This window comes from Gadus macrocephalus, chromosome 4 (genome assembly GCF_031168955.1).
Source record: "Gadus macrocephalus chromosome 4, ASM3116895v1".
Taxonomy (NCBI): Eukaryota; Metazoa; Chordata; class Actinopteri; order Gadiformes; family Gadidae; genus Gadus; species Gadus macrocephalus.
In genome coordinates, this window is record NC_082385.1 from 32,623,412 (window position 1) to 32,638,453 (window position 15,042).

General features: G+C 44.6%; 1 protein-coding gene, 1 long non-coding RNA gene and 1 pseudogene across 4 annotated transcripts in view; 1 reads left to right on the forward strand and 2 right to left on the reverse strand.

The window, feature by feature from the left end:
- LOC132455344 (protein NLRC5-like) overlaps window positions 1-15,042 on the forward strand; it is a 227,474-nt gene that overhangs the window by 56,352 nt on the left and 156,080 nt on the right. The gene's annotated exons all lie outside the window — the stretch shown is intronic.
- LOC132455454 (uncharacterized) lies at window positions 110-935 on the reverse strand. The gene is made up of 2 exons (XR_009525253.1): window positions 847-935; window positions 110-287 (listed from the first exon to the last, which is right to left on the reverse strand). It is a non-coding gene; the product is annotated as an uncharacterized LOC132455454 (long non-coding RNA).
- LOC132455361 (zinc finger protein 431-like) lies at window positions 4,222-8,662 on the reverse strand (annotated as a pseudogene).

A 15,042-nucleotide genomic window follows, 5' to 3' on the forward strand; every position in this document is an offset into this window, starting at 1 on the left:
CGTCATGAATAAAAACATAAGGGGTAACACTGTTGTCTTTGTCAAATAAAACATAAGGGGTAACATTTTCGTTTTTTATTGGTCGTCATGAAAAAAACCTAAGGGGTAACACTGTTGTCTTCGTCAAATAAAATATAATCGTAACACTGTCGTTTTCAAGGGGTAACACTGTCGATATTTAGCAAATAAAACATAGGGGGTAACACTGTCGTTTCATCAAATGAAACATAAGGGGTAACACTGTCGTTTTTCTATGGTCTTCATGAAAAAAACCATAAGGGGTAACACTGTTGTTTTTTATTGGTCGTCATGAAAAAAAACAAGGGGTAACACTGTCGTTTCTAATCAGTCGTCATAAAAAAACCACAAGGGGTAACACTGTAGTTTTTATCAAATGAAACATGAGGGGTAACACTGTCGTTTTTATCAAATGAAACATGAGGGGTAACACTGTCGTTTTTATCAAATGAAACATGAGGGGTAACACTGTCGTTTTTATCAAATGAAACATGAGGGGTAACACTGTCGTTTTTATCAAATGAAACATGAGGGGTAACACTGTTGTTTTTTATTGGTCGTCATGAAAAATAACATAATGGGTAACAAAAAAAGTCTAAAAGCCTCCTTAAAGTCACTAATCTAAATTCTCTATGTAAACTGCAGATCCTATGAAGGAGCCCATATTTGCCAGCTGCTGCAGACCCATCCTGGGCTGCAGCAGCTGTGTGGAGCAACGGCAGGTTAGCCTCACCTACTGCCCTTGATGCAGAGGTGGGGACTTTTACGGAGGAAACACGCAGCCAGTGGTGGGGCTGGACGAGGCTTCAATTTTAAATTAGTTATTACTATTATGTGTTCAAATTTTACGTAAAATTGTTATTTGCCCATTAAGTTGTAGTTCTTTCTGAAAATCGTTCTATTGTCATTAATTGTACTGTTACGGCCCACGATAGGCGCTGAACAAGAATTAATGGACCAAGAGACGGTATTACCAAAAGCAGGGGTGTTTATTATCAACCCGTCAATTAATCCGCAAAAGGCCAAAAAGGGCCAACAATCATGATCCCAACGCAGGGGATGATAAAGATGAAACCACGGAAGGCGGTGGCGAAGCCAGGTGCCGGTTGCACGGTCCTTCGGGTTTCAGGATGTTGAAGAGAGAGAGAGCGTGCTACCGCAGATGGACCTCCTTAAGTAGGGAGGTATCAGGTGCCTGCAATCACTCGTTAGCCTGCGACCACAGGGAGAAAGGGTGAAACAGAAATACCTGCCCCAGCAGGGGGTGCCCAAAACGAAGACCAACTTAAGATAAATGAGGGTTCGTAACATGTACGCACTATTTTGTTTGGTTATAAAAGTGCTACACATCTAGATGGACAAATGTAAAATATTTTTTACAAGCATTCGCAGACACAAGTGGTTTCCTTGCAACAGGTTGTGTTGAAGTCTTTTCTTTGTGAAAACGGCAGATAAACACATACATTATTAACAGCATCATCAAGAAAATGTACGGTCAATCACACGTAACACTTAACAGTATACACAGGCCGCCCGTCACACATCCATCAAAACATTTCACACATTCCTCTCAGTGCCATTCAGCAGGCAGAAAAGGGCTTCATGAAATGCACTATGGTCATTGTTGACCACATTGTCAAAGATGACAGAGGGATCAGGGTAGGCCACCGCAAAGTCCCTTTGTGCCCGGCTCCTGTCTTCCTCAGTGTGAAAGGAGTTCACACCAAAGGCTGCCTCCCTGCTGAGAGAGCTTCTAAACTCCTGCTCATATCTGTCAGCAGCAACAGCAGCACTGGGTAGCAGGTCCTCCGATATCTGTGCTGGACATCCTGCTGCAGCGAGTTCATTAGGTATTCCTCTACCTTGTAAAGGAAACATTTTAAGCCAAAGTAAGTTTTTTTTTTTATAGCACATTTCACATTTCGAGACATTTGAAAATAAAATAAATAATGATTAAGAGAATAGCAAATAAAAATAGGATTTATTAGTAGAAAGTTTATTTTGGGCTGACATGATTCATTCACAATATATTTTTAGCATACCTTGAATCCTACGTGCATTCCATGACTGCACAACCCTGTCTAACCCAATCTGGCTGAGTTGGCACGTCAGGTTAGACACACAGAACTTCACCGTGTTGTCCTGCATGTCTATGGCCGCTTGGTCAGTCAGGTGCACCAGGGCCTGCTTCAGTGGGTAGTTTACCCGGTTATTGACTTCAGGCCAAATCTGCTCCACCCTAAGATTCTGTTGTGAACACAAGATTCAGTTTGAAAAATAAGCAAGGCCGATAATCTGCTAAAAATGAATAGTAACTGAATAGTAACTGCTAAATATGTTGTTCGAAGCTGTGGACAAATGCTGACATATTCAGCTGCTTCAGATTCCATTTGACAAATAAGAAACTGAAAAATTCTGTCCGTTTCCACTGTGGCCATATAATCTGATTTCACCTTTCGTCTCCCTTTTTAGTAGCAATACAAAGACGTACCCTTGAATATGTAGTCTGCAAGTAAGGTTGCCTGCTCAGGTTATACCTGTGCCTGGAAAGGATACCCTGGATGTACAGGCACAGGTAGAACTCCTTCCCATGGTGAACTCTGACACGGTCCCACATCCCATTGACACTCTGGTACAAATTAGACACATGCATAAGTAGTACAGAGAGTCAAATGCATTAAACTGAAATAAATAATATACTTGGAATCATATTTTTAGTTCGATATGAGGAGCCATACAAAACATAATGCTAAATTTGCTTTGCAAGTATAGTCTAGGACGCACCTGTATACCTCCTAAATAATCAGATTGTTTTTCAAAGGCATGGTGGCACTTGCAACAATTCTGCCGCTGCTGCCGTCAACTGCCACCACATGTGTGACACCGAACATGCCCAGCTTCTCATTTTGATCCATGTGCAGTTTATGGCCCATATATTCTGCATGGTAGGGAATAGGGTTCAGATTACGAGCACCCTTTAGAAGGAAGAGAAGTATAATTAAAACTCTTTTTGCTCCTGTTTCATGAATATTTACTTTTCACTGTTTACTTACCGGTACTCTAAGTTACTTACATGTCTTCGCAAATCGTGGTATCGGCTGATGACTGTCCTCCCAACTCTGCTTTCCCCAGCATGCACACCAATCGATGACAGGTATCCCGTCATAAATTTTCGATTATGTATATCTATACTTAAATACACACGTATAGGCCTACCTTGTTGATGGAAGAACCCACTGCCATTTCCAAATCAGTGTCGGAAACTTTCTTCTTCGAAGGTTGTGCTCCACACAGAACCTCCTCACCGTCATAACGCAGCACTTCGGGGCACCAGATTGCTTTAGAGCGGTACCGATCTCGTCGTGCGTCTTTCCAGTGTCAAATAGTTCACGGATAAAATCACCATAAGGTTCAAGTGCGGCCATAACTAAGGCTAAATATAATTAGAGACTATTGCTGGTTTAGGTGGTTTGCTATTTTTTCTTCGCTGCGTTCTGCCTTCTGATGTAGCCTATAACTATAAATTTATCTATTTTTGTTGTTGTTTTTCTGTTTCGGGTTTAAAAAACCGACACACAAAATGCACAAACACAAATAAAATGCAGTTTATTTGTTTATTCCTTTTGCCCTTTTTCCGTTTCAAAACCAAATCAGAAGAACCCAAAAACGACTGTTAATTGGTTTTTCTGATTTTGTTTTAAATCGGAATATTCAAAGAACGAACCATACACGGATTATTACACGAACCATGCGCGCAAAATATGCGGGGCTTGCATGATTTCATAATCCCCGCATTTCCGTTGCAAAAAAGTCATATATTTTAGCAGAAAATGGAAAAATGTTGCGTTTACTGCACACAAGGGCAGCCATTTCCCCCTGTTGCCATGGGAACGTTATGAGGCGACGTAATTACACGACTTGGACGTCATCGAAAAGCTGACGTCCCGCATTTTCATAGTGTAACGGTCAGGATTATTGCCGCCGCCTTGTAGGGGTAACACAGTTCTTAATCTGGAGAGGACAGGATCTAGGTCCCCCACACCCAATGCCTATAGCTTCAATGTCCAGGTGAGTGGACACGTTGTGCACTGTTTAGCCGTCTAGATCAGCGGTAGCTTACTAAGGTTTGGCTAAACAGGTGAAGCGCCCCTACCCCCAGGTAAGAAATATATCAAATACAAAATAAATACAATAGAAAATGTCTGTCCTTTAACTCTGATGTTTACTCAAAATGAAACATTTTTGAGCATGAAAATAGTTAAAAAGACGCTTGCCAACGTTCAACACAATATACATACATTTGATTGTTCCCATCAACAATAACATATAAACAGGGACGCTGGAAGTAATTCACAGTTGGGGGGGCTGAGAAACGTATCGCGTTTGTATCGCGAACCTGCTGACTTCGGTGAGAGTTTCATTTATTTTATACTGCTTGTGACATTTATAGTCAAATATATTGTTTGACTTATGTCAATAAAATGGCAATAGTATAATAATAGTCTGATATATTTATGTATTTATGTATTTATTTCCACGAGGGTTTTTGCATTTCACATTCAGCCTCTCGCCACCAGGGGGGGCTGCAGCCCCCCCAGCCCCCCCACTTCCAGCGTCCCTGCATATAAACCGGGAAAACATAAATCACATTCCAATGCTAAATTACCAGACGTGCATTTAACATTCGAGTCACAATCACAATCCAATATAACACTAGCTATATTATTCCAACACTTATAACACTCAAGAAAGACACTTTTCCTTAAGTCCTGAACAGGGGTATGTGCACGGAATGCACAGCGGTGCAATGTCCTTTCCAGTGTAGTGCGTGTGGGCGTGTGTACGGCCGCGTTAGTTCTTTCAGTCGTGTGTGTGTGTGTGTGGGCGTGTGTACGGCCGCGTTAGTTCTTTCAGGTGTGTGTGTGTGTGTGTGTGTGTGTGTGTGTGTGTGTGTGTGTGTGTGTGTGTGTGTGTGTGTGTGTGTGTGTGTGTGTGTGTGTGTGTGTGTGTGTGTGTGTGTGTGTGTGTGTGTGTGTGTGTGTGTGTGTGTGTGTGTGTACCGGCTCGGCGTTAGTTCGTTTCGTCACAGTTCTGTTCGGGCTGAATGATTAGTTTGGGTGCAGGGATTACGATACCGCAGCAGAGACCGCACTTCGGGATGTGCGATGGCTGGCAGGGCAAAGCCCTCCCGAAACGTCCCCAGCTCTCTGGCAGCTCCAGGCAACCACGCAGGACAGCGTCCTCCCTCGTAACAATCACACGGAGGGCCTCTTTTCTCCGTCGCCTCTTTCACGTTAAAATTGTACAGGGGGCGAAAATTGTACCGGCCTACGTCATCAGTTGTTGACAACTTGACAAACAATTACGTAAGGGTTGTCCGTTGCCGGGCAGGTTTCAAAAAACATTCGGCTCATGTTTCCCAAGACAAAATAACATAATACAGATAGCGGATTGCTAGATAAAACTCGAATTTAGCTAGTAAACTAATTAGCAGAGAGCCGTAAAAGCACTTTCTACCCATTTCAGTGGAGGAATTGGACTCCTCAATCACGCAATGTTATACTTAAAAGGAACAAGTAAGTTCCATATTAATTAAGTCTTTTGGCATGTAGTATATACAAAATATATATACAACGGTCCCAAACTGCATTTGATATACACCTTGAGACTCCGGTCAAACACTATAGGACATTGATCATGATATGCCTCAATATCAGAATAACAACCATGGGTCAAATAGCAATGGCTAGTGGAATGAAAATGAAAGCAGCTTGTCCAGGCCCTGCAAGTCAGGATGTAGGCTATGAATCGGAATACATTTTTAGCTAGTTGGCATCCCAGAAACCAATTCTATATTTTCTTGGGGAGGACCCCCGTCCATTACTGCACCCCACCCACGAATTGGATCACCAGCCGCCGTTGCAAACAGAGAGTGAAGGGGGACCAATGCTAGGAATCCTGACTTTGTCCCGTTCGAATAATGCTGCATTCTAGAGGGAGGACCGGCCTAAACTGAGCATCACTGAGATCTAGACATTTAACCAGGGACCTTTTAAAATGGATCATCTTCAATCATCTTTGTCCTAGAAATAAGTTATTCAACACAGACATCAATTATTAATAAAAACAGAAAGCAAATCAAAATTGGAAAGCATTTAAACGTAATGAAAAGAAAAACAAAAAGCAGTAATTTCAACCAATACAGGACAGAGGTCTCAATCAAAGCGTCCAGTTAACCCGTGTCAAAGTGTGCTTGAGCATGTGCACTCGCAAATTGCTTGGGTCGCTGTAGCTGGCGTTGCACTGCAGACACACGCAGGGCTTCTCCCCGGTGTGAGTCCTCATGTGGATCGTCAGGGCGGAGCTTTGAATGAAACACTTCGTGCATTGGTCACACCTGTAGGGCTTCTCGCCGGTGTGAGACAACGTGTGGGACTTCAGGGCGGAACCCTGACTGAAGCACTTCGGGCATTGGTCACACTTGTACGGCTTCTCCCCCGAGTGAGTTCTGATGTGGCTATTCAGGTAGTCTTTCCGACAGCAAGACTTCGTGCATAGGTCACAGCTGTAGGGCTTCTCGCCGGAGTGAGTCCTCAGGTGGATCTTCAGCTGGCTTGTCCGACTGAAGCCCTTCGTTCATTGGTCACACTTGTAGGGCTTCTCCCCAGAGTGAGTCCTCATGTGGATCTTCAGGTGGCTTGTCCGACTGAAGCACTTCTTGCATTGGTCACACCTGTAGGGCTTCTCCCCAGAGTGAGTCATTACGTGTTTATTCAGGTTGCCTTTGTGACTGAAGCGCTTCATGCAATGGTCGCACTTGTAGGGCTTCTCGCCGGAGTGAATCATCATGTGGAATTTCAGGAGGCCTTTCTGACTGAAGCGCATCTTGCATTGGTCACACTTGTAGGGCTTCTCCCCGGAGTGAGTCCTCATGTGGTTCTTCAGGATGTATTTCTGACTGAAGCGCATCGTGCATTGGTCACACTTGTAGGGCTTCTCGCCGGAGTGATTCATCATGTGGATATTCAGCTGGCCTTTCCGACTGAAGCACTTCGTGCATTGGTCACACCTGTAGGGCTTCTCCCCGGAGTGAGTCCTCATGTGGTTCTTCAGGATGTATTTCCGACTGAAGCGCATCGTGCATTGGTCACACTTGTAGGGCTTCTCGCCGGAGTGAGTTCTCATGTGGCTATTCAGGTAGTCTTTCTGACAGAAAGACTTCGTGCATTGGTCACAGCTGTAGGGCTTCTCGCCGGAGTGAGTCCTCAGGTGGATCTTCAGCTGGCTTGTCCGACTGAAGCACTTCGTGCATTGGTCACACTTGTAGGGCTTCTCCCCAGAGTGAGTCCTCATGTGGCTCTTCAGGTGGTTTTTCAGACTGAAGCACTTCGGGCATTGGTCACACCTGTAGGACTTCTCGCCGGTGTGAGTCCTCAGGTGGTTCTTCAGGTTGCAGCCATGACTGAAGCGCTTCGTGCATTGGTCACACTTGTAGGGCTTCTCGCCGTAGTGAGTTCTCATGTGGCTATTCAGCTGGCTTGTCCGACTGAAGCCCTTCGTGCATTGGTCACACTTGTAGGGCTTCTCCCCAGAGTGAGTCCTCATGTGGATCTTCAGGTGGCTTGTCCGACTGAAGCACTTCTTGCATTGGTCACACCTGTAGGGCTTCTCCCCAGAGTGAGTCATTACGTGTTTATTCAGGTTGCCTTTGTGACTGAAGCGCTTCATGCAATGGTCACACTTGTAGGGCTTCTCGCCGGAGTGAGTCCTCATGTGGAATTTCAGGATGCCTTTCTGACTGAAGCGCATCTTGCATTGGTCACACTTGTAGGGCTTCTCCCCGGAGTGAGTCCTCATGTGGTTCTTCAGGATGTATTTCTGACTGAAGCGCATCGTGCATTGGTCACACTTGTAGGGCTTCTCGCCGGAGTGATTCATCATGTGGATATTCAGCTGGCCTTTCCGACTGAAGCACTTCGTGCATTGGTCGCACTTGTAGGGTTTCTCGCCGGAGTGAGTTCTCATGTGGTTCTTCAGGTGGGAGCTATAACTGAAGCGCTTCGTGCATTGGTCACACCTGTAGGGCTTCTCCCCGGAGTGAGTCCTCATGTGGATATTCAGGTGGTCAGTCCGACTAAAGGGCTTTGTGCATTGGTCACACTTGTAGGGCTTCTCGCCGGAGTGAGTTCTCATGTGGATCTTCAGGTGGGAGCTATAACTGAAGCGCTTCGTGCATTGGTCACACCTGTAGGACTTCTCGCCGGAGTGAGTCCTCATGTGGACGATCATATTGGCATTGTTGGGAATAACCGTGCCACCCAGGACACCGGGCCGGCCCTTGCGGCCACCATGATGCCCAGTCAGCTCCTCAAGGCGCACCAGCCTCACGCTGCAGTTCAGGCTCTTGGCCACGCTGTGGTCAGCGGACAGCGAGCTCAAGGCCTCCAGTTCTGACGCGGCAAAGAGGGTGTCCTGGCCGTCCACCGCCAGTGGGCCCTCCCCTTGTCCGTAAACGCTCAGGATGCGCAGCTCCCCGCTGTGACTTGACATGTGGGAGGAGCCAGGGGCGTCCACACGCAGACTCTCCGAGGTGGCGCCGCGCTGCGTGCTGCAGTCTCTGATGTCATTGTCTTCTTCAGAGAGGAAAACAGAGAAAGAGAGAAAGTGATGTTTTTAATTAATCGTTTTCACAAAAGGTATACAGTTTGTACTTTGTACACACTTGTGTATTGGAAGAATTATATTTTGACATTCTTTCTAACTTCTATTTGTTGATTATGCATTTTCCTTGTCGCCCTTTGGATGGTTAAGGGTTAAAGGCTCCTGCTGAGAAGGCAGATTCGAGTACATTCTCAGTTTATAAAGGTTGTTTTCTTGCATAGATAGATGCAATGTGTATTACTAACCTACGGCGGGCATGCCTCCACCAATATCCTCTTCAACCTTGATTGAATTGGTGTCTGGGGTCTGCTGCTTTCCACATAAAAAAGGAAACACACACAAGACATATTCTTTCATTTTCACAGAATTGTTGTTAATCCCCACTAACGACAGATTAGGCATTTTTACCCTGCCAGCTGATAAAATCCCTGTTCGTCTCGGAGCTGGCTTTCTTGGTTCACTGGAGAAGCCGGGGCTACACACTGGAGGACTTTTTACAATGAATTGCAAAAAAATATATGCATAATTTTTTTGATTCAAGACCCTCGCATGCAAGAATGAGTTCACATCTGAGTGTAGGCTAAAACGCGATTAACTATTTACAAGTGCAATAATCCCAACATATTCTTTATTTTGCTAACCACTTTGCTGACGAAGCATTGTAAGGAACGTTTTTCTGGTACTTTCTCTTAGATCGACCATTTTTCGTCTTCTTTAAATGCGACTGCCTCACCTTCTCTCCCATGATGGTCAGCAGCTTGCGGATTTCACCATCTCTCCAGTTACAACTATTCATGTTGATATCGCTGCATCGTCTCTGTTGTAGAGACAATGCAGCAACACCTCAACCCAAGCCTCGCCCCTAGAACCGCAAAGCTGTCTTATCGCATTTACATCAACATGAAACCGCCAATATGTGTAGGGTCAGAGAGGGTTAATAGGGGTGCGAAATAAAGCCTGTAAATTACCTCGGTCAGTGTAAACGTGCGGATCACACAGGGGAGAAGTTGGGCATAAGACGGGCATATTTGGGAGTGTAAAAACGTTTACTGAATCATAAAGGTGTATGCTTTCTAAAGGTGTGTGCTGGAGTTGAAACAGAGGAAGCCTCTCTTTTGGATGCTGAATAAGAAGATGATTTCCAACCTGCACACTCAGCTCCTCGCGGCAGACCAGCCGCTCGCCGCGCTCCAGGCTCTTGGCCACGCTGTGGTCTGCAGACAGCGAGTTCAGGGCCTCCACTTCTGACGCGGTGAAGAGGGTGTCATGGCCGTCCGTCGCCAAAGGGCCCTCCCCTTTTCCGTAGACGCTCAGAATCTTCAGTTCCTCGCTGTGGATGGACATGTGGGGGGAGCCAGGGGCGTCCTCACCCTGAATCTCTGAGGAGGCGTTGCGATGAGTGCTACGGTCTCCAAAGGCATCGCAGTCTTCTGCAGAGGGAGAAAAAAAGGAAAAATCATTTGTTTTGATACATTATTTGCATAAAGGGAGGCATTGTGTATTTGTACACGTGAGAGAAACTCTTTAAATGTATGCAACATTGACACAGAGGGTTTAAAATGTGTACTGCTGACAAAGATTCACAGTTTTGGAGAGGGACGTCTCCTCCAGCACCCTCCCCCCTAGACTCAAAGCTCAAGTGGTTGGCCAGGTTAAGGACACTCAACGAACACCAGCGCAAAGTAACCTGAGCACAACATGACATGCGAGGCAAGCACAATAATTCTATTCTGACACTGAAAAGCAACAATGTGTCCTTCCCTCTAACCTGATCAGCTAACATTGATGCATTATGAATTCATTGATGTTTGAGAATGATAAACCAGCTCATGTGGCATTTGTCTTGAAACCCTTCTGGGCTCTTGACTGATTCCATCTTTGAAATGCTACTCCCAAGTTTGACTCGTGTTTTAACAGGGCGCTGGTCATGATGCTTTTCAAAAGAGGACCAGGCTTTTTAGCGCAGGGAGAATCGAATACATTCTCAGTTGATCCAGGTTGTTTTCTTGCATAGATGCAATGTGCATTACTAACCTACGGCGGGCATGCCTCCACCAATATCCTCTTCAACCTTGATTGAAATGGTGTCTGGGGTCTGCAGCTTTCCACATAAAGAAGGAAACACACACAAGACATATTCTTTCATTTTCACAGAATAGTTGTCAATCCCCACTACCGACAAATTAGGCGTTTTTACACTGCCAAGCGTGTTCGGTCGCGGCTTGGCACGCCCTGCAATTTCCATGTCTTGCCTGGGTATTTTTTTTTTTTATCCAAGACCATCGCATGCAAGAATGAGTTCAAATCTGAGTGTAGGCTAAACACGATTAACTATTTACAAGTGCAAAAATGCAAACATATTCTTTATTTTGCTAACCACCAGTTCCTCGCTGTGACTGGACATGTGGGAGGAGCCAGGGGCGACCACACCCAGAATCTCTGAGGTGGCGCCACGCTGAGTGCTACGGTCTCCAAAGGCATTGCAGTCTACTGTATAGGGAGAAAAAAAGGTAAAGTAATTGTTTTGATACATTATTTGCATAAAGGGGGCATTGTGCATCTGTACAAGTTAAAGAAACTCTTTAAATGTACGCAACATTGACACAGAGGGTTTAAAATGTGTACTGCTGACAAAGATTCACAGTTTTGGAGAGGGACGTCTCCTCCAGCACCCTCCTCCCTAGACTCAAAGCTCAAGTGGTTGGCCAGGTTAAGGACACTCAACGAACACCAGCGCAAAGCGATCTGAGCACAACATGACATGCGAGGCAAGCACAATAATTCTATTTGGACACTAGAATGCAACAACGTGTCATTCCCTCTAAGCTGTTCAGCTAACATTCATACATTATGAATTCAGTGATATTTGAGAATGATAAACCAGCTCATGTCGCATCGGGCTTGAAACCCTTCTGGGCTCTTGACTGATTCCATCTATGAAATGCAACTCCCAAGTTTGACTCGTGTTTTAGCAGGGCGCTGGTCATGATGCTTTTCCAAAGAGGACCAGGCTTTTTAGCGCAGATAGAATCTAGCATCAGCCTAGAATCTATGCTTCCAAGAATCTATTACATCAAAGAACAAAAATACTCAATGAGGAAAGTACACAGTACCTTCACTTTTAAAATGTGGCTGCAAAGTCTTTAAGGATAGCTGTGTGCCTACAAATATGCGTTTCCAGGTGCTCTGTCTGGCAGGCAACATCCCTTGAGAGAAGCTGCTGAATGTAAGCACTTGATGAGCTGGCCTGCGTAGAGACAACAAAGTAAAATCAGTACTCAATTAATTACGTTGTATATAGTCCAGCAGCAAGTTGTAAGAAGATATAAGATAAGCATGTTTAGTGAATTACATTAGCCTAATACTTAAAATTAGTTATATGAAATGATATTACATCCAGAGGTGGGTAGGAACGCGCTACATTTACTCCGTTACAAATACTTGAGTAACTTTCTGGATAAATTGTAATTTTAGGAGTAGTTTTATTGCAACATACTTTTACTTTTTCTTGAGTAAATATTTGAAGAAAGAACGGTACTTTTACGCCGTTCCATTTGGCTACGTGACGGTCGTTACTTTGTTTTTTTTAGATCTTTTCTTTTATTACATGCGAGATCTATTTCTATCACGTGAATATTCCTTAGCCCAAGTGAAGGAGTTCAAGTACCTCGGGGTCTTGTTCGCGAGTGAGGAGACTATGGAGCGTGAGATTGGCCGGAGAATCGGAGCAGCGGGGGCGGTATTGCGTTCGCTTTACCGCACCGTTGTTACGAAAAGAGAGCTGAGCCGCAAGGCAAATCTCTCGATCTACCGGTCGATCTTCGTTCCTATCCTCACCTATGGTCATGCGGGTTGGGTGATGAACGAAAGGACGAGATCGCGGGTACAAGCGGCCGAGAGGCAATTGAATAACGCGCGCACACACACACACACACACACACACACACACACACACACACACACACACACACACACACACACACACACACACACACACACACACACACACACACACACACACACACACACACACACACACACACACACACACACACACACACACACACACACACACACACTCGGGAGAGTTGGGAGAATTCCCCGTGGCCCGTTAACGTTTCGGGGGGCGCCGGGTCAACCAATTCGCCCTTGTCTAGAGTGGAGTAACTGAGCGCCCCCTCCCGAAGTGGTACAGCCCAGGTCAGCCTTGAACTGCGATTCAGAAAGAAAGAAAGACGTCAGAAAGACGTAACAGGTAATGACAACATTGAACTCATGCAGGCTCGAACAGAGTGAGTGAAACACACACATTGCTTGAGTAATTATAATCTTAAAGTAACAGTACTTTTACTTGAGTACATTTTTTAGCTACTCTGCCCACCACTGATTACATCATTGATTTGTTTACATATTTTATAGTTCATCTCAACAACCCAATACCATGACATCAAGCTCTGCAGAAATCAGCTAATAACCCTTTGATTTGAATCAGGTGTGAAGGGGAAAACATGCCTATAATAGTGTGTTCCAGGTACACTTTTTTGCCCGAAAATAACCAGCTATAACTGGGAGTACAAGAGGGTAGAAGGGTGCGAAAACACGGGTTCCCAGGAACGCACCATATGTATTTAGGATGAGTTTAACAGGTCATAAGGATCTCATCATCAGTAAAACGCTAGAACTACTGCTGTCCAGTGGCCGGTAAAATACAATAGTTTGTAGTATGGTGAGCAGACATTGTTAAACATTGCATTCCCTTGGTATCCAAGCAGTAGAGATCAGTGTCTGTACCCCCTTTGTTGAATTGTGCCCATTCTCGTGTGATGCCCCATGCTTGCTGAGATGCACACTCTACTTACAGTGTGTGTATTTATAGGAATGAATGGGCGGCCATGTATTAGTCCACTGTCCTTTCTCTATAATAGGTCCATGGTATTTACACACATAACTAATGCTATCTACCTTAACATTAGCGACAGTAGCTTGGCTGTTAGCTGTAGCGCTAATGCTAAAGCAACATTATAATCCTAACAAGGTAACCATATACAGTAAAGCAACACAATGATGTGGCGTTAGTTAACTTACCTTTTCGAGGTTTTGTACATCCAAACACTGAGCAACTGCGATGATTCGCTCGTTTACAAGCCACGGTGTCTCTCTCAAGGAAAGAACTATGTGTACACGTTCTTAACTCGTTTTCTCATGGGCGGTCGGGGCAAATAATCTGGGCGGGCAAAATAAGAGGAAGGGGAGGTAACCTTTCCCCGTAATTTCCTTTTTTTTTTTATTAAACATGGTTAAAAATAATGCAAACAGAATAAATGCAAGAAAAAATCCTAAGCAATAAATAATGAAGTTCAAATGATACCGTTTTTTATAATTATGATGATGATGATGTTCAGCTCGTTTTTTAAAAGAAATCAAAGCTTTTGGACCAAACAATAACACAATATTTGAACAGATTAACCGAAACCATCAAACAAGAAAAGAAAAACGGAAATTCACTGTTCCAGCTCATAACAATTCATTATTTTTTTCTGAAGATTCTTTTTTAGTTTTGATATAGTGGTACATTTTAAGCCTTTTGCATTGGTTCAAAGTTTCCCTCTGGCTTAGGAACTTTACACACACACACACACACACACACACACACACACACACACACACACACACACACACACACACACACACACACACACACACACACACACACACACACACACACACACACACACACACACACCAAAATAATTAGTAAACAGAAAAAGAAGAGACCCGACACAAACCCAACCCCTGTACATGACCATACGACATAAGGAACGATAAATCATGGTAGGTTTGTTATCCTACCAAGAGTATTAAAGAAACACTATCAGGGACCGCAACACTGCTTTCAGGTCAGGAGATAGGGCTCAGTACAGCACAGCCAGAGCGAACCTAAAGAGGGGCATAAGGGCTGCTAAGTTAGCATATAAAAGGAAAATAGAGGGCTACATCATGGACAAAAACCCTCGTCAGGTGTGGCAGGGAATACAGCACATCTCTAACTACAAGGGCCACAACATCACAACTACCAACTCTAATGCTACAAGGGCAGAGGAATTAAACAGTTTCTTTGCCCGGTTTGAGGCGGATAGACAACCAACGCCCACCCCCCAGCCTTCACCAACACCCCGCTGACCATCCAGGAACATCAGGTTAGAAGGACACTGAGGAAAGTGAACCCGAGGAAGGCGGCAGGACCCGACGGCGTACCGGCAGGTCTCCAGAGTGCGCCTAGAATTCGGGGTAGTGCGACCAAATATTTTATTTGGGCGCACCGGTGCGACTGAAAATGTATCTGGTATAATTATTATTATTTAT